Source organism: Haliaeetus albicilla, chromosome 14, assembly GCF_947461875.1.
Source record: "Haliaeetus albicilla chromosome 14, bHalAlb1.1, whole genome shotgun sequence".
Classification (NCBI taxonomy): Eukaryota; Metazoa; Chordata; class Aves; order Accipitriformes; family Accipitridae; genus Haliaeetus; species Haliaeetus albicilla.
In genome coordinates, this window is record NC_091496.1 from 33,360,194 (window position 1) to 33,366,193 (window position 6,000).

The window sequence follows — 6,000 nt, forward strand, 5'->3', positions numbered from 1 at the left end:
CTAAAGGTGATTCGGTACCTTAGTCATTTATCCCTGCCTTAGTTAAGTAGCGCAACTCAGCAGGAATGGGTTTGTGGAGCAAAACAGTTGGTGCTGAAGACCCAGTACCCCCAGTTTGTGCATTTCAGGGGTTTACTTCAGTTTAGCTCTTGTCTGCTCCTCGTAGACTGAATGCATGAGAGTGGCTGGAGTACGTTTCGGACAAATCTCGGTCATGCGCAGAGACCGTGTAATTGGGCACAGTCTAAACTGCATCCCTGAGCTGAGCTACTAATCCAGAGTCATCCTCTGTCTTCTCCTGAAGCAACTTGTCTTCCTCTGTGGACTGTAGAAGGGTCTATGGGAGACTGGGTGGCTAAGTAGAAGGCCTAAAATTGGTTACCCGAAATGGAAATATTCCTCCTCCAAGCACATTCATTGTTTTCAACTGTTGTTCATTATTAATACTGTGAAATGCTTCACTAACTCAGAACACTCTGAAATGCTTTCTAGTCTAGTACCCATCACTGGGACCTTGATATGGATGGTTGACCTTTTCCTGAAAGCCTGTTATGCAAATTCTTTAGTTTTTTTTTCTTTTCCTGAAGAAGTTGAAGAATCCGTAAAAGGGAAGAAACTTGAGGAAGTGTCAATTTTTTCACACATGGCACAAGTCTCCATTCTGCCCTCTATAATAAACCATCTAGCAGCTGCCATCACTACAGGGCTGGCCTGTGTCTCCTTTGCCAGAGATCAGATTTGGTACAATAGTTCTTTTTTTACCATAGATACACTGCACAGTGATGGATGATAGATACTGCCTAAAATAGCATACATAGAAGAGTCATCTCTAGGATAAGCATGTAAGATTTATGAGCCCACACGTGCCTATAAATTGCCTTAGCATCCTCAACAATTACCTTTGCCGAGATGAACATGACATGGAGCAAATAGAAGGTAAGAATGTTTGTAGAAAGTACCTTAAATATAACATTAATGCTTATGAAGTATATATGTATGTCTGAAATCCAACTGTGTAAGATGTGTATGTGTGTTAGGAGCCTAGAGATGAGTTGTTTCTGTTGGGGGAAACTGCTGAGTCTCTCAAGCAGATGATTTACTACTGCCCTCTTTATTCTACATTGCCCCATGAGTGAGTTACTCCAGGTTGCTTCATCTCCTCTGCCTCCACTTCTATTGCCTAGAAAATATAAAACTGAAAAATAATATTTAATTGCACTATCTGCTTCCCCAAATTATGTTTTTGTCTAATTTATGCAAAAAGTAAATTTGTTCTGTTTTAAAAAATTTCTGTCCTCTCCAGCTAGTATCGTCATACTCTGGGCTACTGCACTGTATTATAGTATGTGTTAAATTGTCGCTTTTCCTGCGGTGAATAGCCTCCGTTGTGACAACCACCTGGAAACAAAGAGCAGACACCTCTCAAAGACTGGAAAGGCAGCAATTCAGATACTTACTACACGGGCAAGCTCATTTTCCCACAAGTGAACAGGTTATGACTCACTAGTAAAAGATGTAACAGATTTTTAATACGCTGTCCTTAATTTTAACAACCTCCTAGGAGGAGCTCAGTGGGGGAGGACTTTTTAGCTCAGGCCATAAAGTTGAAGTAGTTATGGTCCTGCAAGCAGAGTGTTTCAGCTTTTTAGGTTGCATTTTAAAGTAACCAGCTTAAACTTTGAGCAGATTACAAGAATCATAAAAATTAGACAGTCCAAACTGTGAATAAGAACATAAAGTTGATTCACTGGTAGCTGCCTGGTGCAAGATATAGACAAAACACAGATTTATCAGATATTAGAGTGACCCTGTGCTTGGGATTACGGACAGTGACGTGTGAAGGTTCAAACTGTATTCATTAACCAGCAGTTGCTGTCCCTTTATCGACAGAAATGCCACTGCAAACACCAGACAGACCAGCTCTTCTACCATACAGTCTCTTTCCTGTGCATCCCTTCTAAGTCACAAATGACAAAGGGGTTGCTCATTTTCCTGTGCACTCAAAAATGTCCTGTGGGGAGCCTGGGCTCCCTGAATGGGATGCAGCATGTGATCGCGATGCCTAATATACAAACTCCAAGTAGGACAACCAAGGACAGGCAAAAGGAGGAAGTCTGGTCTGTGGGTTCCACCGCCTTGAGGTGATGAAGAATGGCTTATGTGACCATTTCAGAGGCAAGTCAATATAAATGGAAGTCCTGGTTCATAGGAACACGGGAGGACAAATAGAGAGACAGCACATCACTAGAAATCCTTTCCATCCCCTGCAGATATTCAAACAGCAGCAGCGAGTCCCTGTTCCCAAATGCTCACAGTTCTCAGCTTCCAGATAACTTCTGGGTGAGTAGCTCTTCTGGGTGACTGGGTTTTAACACCATCTTATTTCCCTCCTAACGCTTCCTCTGCACAGGAGATGTCAGTGGCTTTTCACTGTTTGGGGGAAGGGGGGGTAGTTTTCTGAATGGGAATTAGGGAAGAAACTTAGGAAGGAGGAACCCCAGGAGGCTGGTACTCTCCACAGCAAACTTGTTATTGGAGATAGGAAAAGCATGAATCCAGCTGCCTTGCAAAAAGGAGTGAAGTAGCATCAAATCCTTTCAGAAATACACGTTACGGCAGCAGCACAGTCACAGAGATACTTCTCATCTCATGTTTTTCCTTTGATGTGTAGCAATTGGGGTCTGCAGAAGAGCGGCTTATCTGATTCCTGCAGGCATGTTATAGACCTGAGTCTCATGCTGTTTTGTGACATCTGGAGCACTTCTCTGCATGTTGAATTCCTTCTTCTCTTCCTTTTTTTCTTTTTTTCCCCCCCCCCTAAAGTCTGTTTCAGTCTTCTGTTTTTATTTCCAATAAATTTTTATTGTTAGTGACCTAAACCACAAATGACCCACCAAAGGCCCATAATTGCTGTTATTGATGCAGTACCATCTGTACACAGGCTCTGCCCAGCCAAGGAGATTCTGCCAAAGCAGCAACAGGTACCTTTCCTAAGTCTCTGTCACAATCTAGGGACAGATCTAGTGTGAGCATGGTTCATTGCAATACTGTCTGGTACATCCAGAAAGGTTTTGGGTCCTTCTAACCAGGTCCCTCCACGGAGCACTACAAGGGAGTGTTTACAGACAGTTATTTTTTTATGACTCGATATATTTATTCAAGAAGACGCATAACTGTGTGTAACTTCCTTAAAACAACCAGAGCCCTGTCTCTCCTGTTGCAAGTTATCTGCTTTCCTCTCAGCTACATTTAAAGGAGACATGAGCCATGTGAACGTAATAGATGTTTTCCTCAAGTCTGCCTTCATCCTAGCTCTTCAGTTCCTGGGGAAAAGGGACTTTCAGCCTGCTCGTGCACAGAGCCCCGGTGTGTCCTGCCTGGCATAGCTTCAAGGCTGGGGATTTTAAGAAAGAGCAGGCTCCTTTCTTCTCTTCAGACAGACAAGTACTGTCGGTGTGGCTGGCTGTGGTGAAAATCCTACCTAGTGTCAGGGAAATGAGAAAGACAAGCAGAACGGAGTCACAGTAGTCAAAATTGAAATGCAATATTTGTTTCTAAAAAGTCAATACTGGCTGCTTCTTTGCTCCCTCCTCTTTGCCAGCTTTCAGAGAGGCAGTTTGAGATGGATCAGAACATTTCCTCAGCTATCAACTGATTTTTTTTCATTGTTTCTTTTTCCCATGGGATCCTTTCTTCCCTTTTCCCACTATTTAAATCTCTTTGATTCTCAACATCCTCAAAATCATTCTGCAGTTTCCATTCAGGCTCCTCCTTTCCTCTCTCCTTACCTCCACTTTCATAGGTTCATAGGATAATTCAGGCTGGAAGGGATTTCTAGCAAGCTCTTGCACAAATCCAGGTCAGCTCTGAGCTCAAACCAGGTTGCTCAGTGCCTTATCTTTGCAGGTCTTGAAAATATCGAAGGATGGAGACTGCACAACCTCCCAGAGCAACTTGTCCCCAAACCTTCTCAGTATCGCTGTATAAATGTTGCCACTGGTAGAAGTCTCCAGAAAAGATTCCCAGTAGTAATAAGTGGAAATGATCAGACTGTGCAAACCGTGACAAGTGACACAGTGTGAAGCCAAAGCTATCAGGACGTGAGCATGGCTCGGGTCAGGTACGCTCTGCCCTCTGGGAGTGAATCCACACCAGCTCTCACTAGATGCTGCACGGGCGTAACTGAAAGCAGAAAATAGCATGCAAACATTGAAGAAAATCAAGACAGTTTCTTTGTGATGCTGAAGTTAATTGTAATTATATTGCACACTGATGTAACTGGTATCTGTTTATTGCCTGGTACTGTATTTGCATATTGAAGAAGTCAGTTATCTCTTCAATTTGCAATCCTTGGCTCATGTAATCAATTACCCTGAGTGAATGTTTAAAATTACTCATGAAAGAATCATACTTTATTATATTTCATCTAGAAGAACCAGTAGCACCCATTAATAGAATGGATTATTACATTTTTGGAAAACCTGTTTGGAGTGGTCAGTAGGAAACAAATTGAATAGCTGAACTTATGCATTGCCTGAGTCATTAATCTATACAACCATATTGTGATCTTTATTAAATGAAAAATCATTCAGATTAACTGAAAAAAAAACTTCTTTCTTCTTGGACTTCCTTGCATATTGGCTTTCCATTACTGGCCTCATGTGTGTCTGCACACACGAGAGTGTTAGAACTGGTCTCCAAAAGGAAAAACAAATTAGAAACCAATGCTTGCATGCAATGTGGATGAAGGCAAGGCTGGTCAGGGGTTTGTTTTGGTTTAATTAAGGTTTACCTAGTTGTCGTGGTTTAACCCCAGCTGGAACTAAGCCCCATGAAGAAAATTAACTCTATCCCAGCCAAAACCAGCACACTAGTGCAACTAAGGAGCCCTTCCCTCCCAGCAAGTCGAGCAGAGGCAATCAGAAGAAAGCTGGGCCCATTCAAGTTCTTGTCTGGGAAGGTGGCAGATTACTTAAAGGCATGTGAAAGGGAGAGTGACAGCTTTGCAGAAAAGCAGGAGGTTTAAGCAGTAAAGGAGAGGATGAACGTACAAAGATCAAACAAATCAATACCATTTAATCCACATTTGTGTCTTAAAGCAGTAGCTTATCTGAAGAGCCTGTGTAATTTTAAAGGATAGAAAGACAAAGGCAAAGGAACTAGGTAATAAGAGACTATCTTATTCAAAAACACCTTTTAAAAGAAGTATTGAAGGACTCTCCTTGCCTTTAAATAGAGATATATGTCAATGGTGACTGCTTCTGAGACACTGCATGCCTTGCTGACCTTTCCTTTGAGAGATTTAAGGGGACATAAAGGGATTTGATGTGCTGGTGGCTACTAAGTCTTTTGGACTACGAAACACATACTCTCACGTGGTCAGAGTCCCAGTATTTAATTGTTCATAAAATCCTTTGCTGAAAGCAGGTATAGCTTGAGCCAACAGCAGCTGGAGTTAATATATTCCAGAACTGCAGTGGCTCCAGCTGCTCCAGATGTTTGAGGACCTTTGTGAGGTTCAATCCCTGTCGGCTGTGGCAGCCTTGCCAGGTAACGCTGCTGAGGATGCATGTGTGGCTTAACTTCTGTGTCATCCAGCGATAACACAAACCTGATCCCACAAGTACAGATAATTTCCAGTAATCATTGTTTCTATGTTTCCATGGTTACTGGAAAGAGAAGAATTTCTATTTTTGCTTCATTAAACTATACAAAAATGGAACATTTTCCAAAATCTTTGCAAGGTTACAATTAAATTGTGAGCAGACAATATGGCCATTTTCCCTTCATGTGTGCCATCTCTTTACTCTCTTTCCACCCTTTCCATCACTTCTGACCTGCACAAATCCCACCAGTTCCACAGCAAAGCTACTCCTCAGAAATAATCCCAAAGAGGGCAGAGATCAAACTCTTTCCTATGGGGTCTTAGAGAGACTTCAGGCATCATTCATTCAAAAAGAAAAAAAGAAAAAAGAATATTGATTCCAAGGTCTAAAGAGT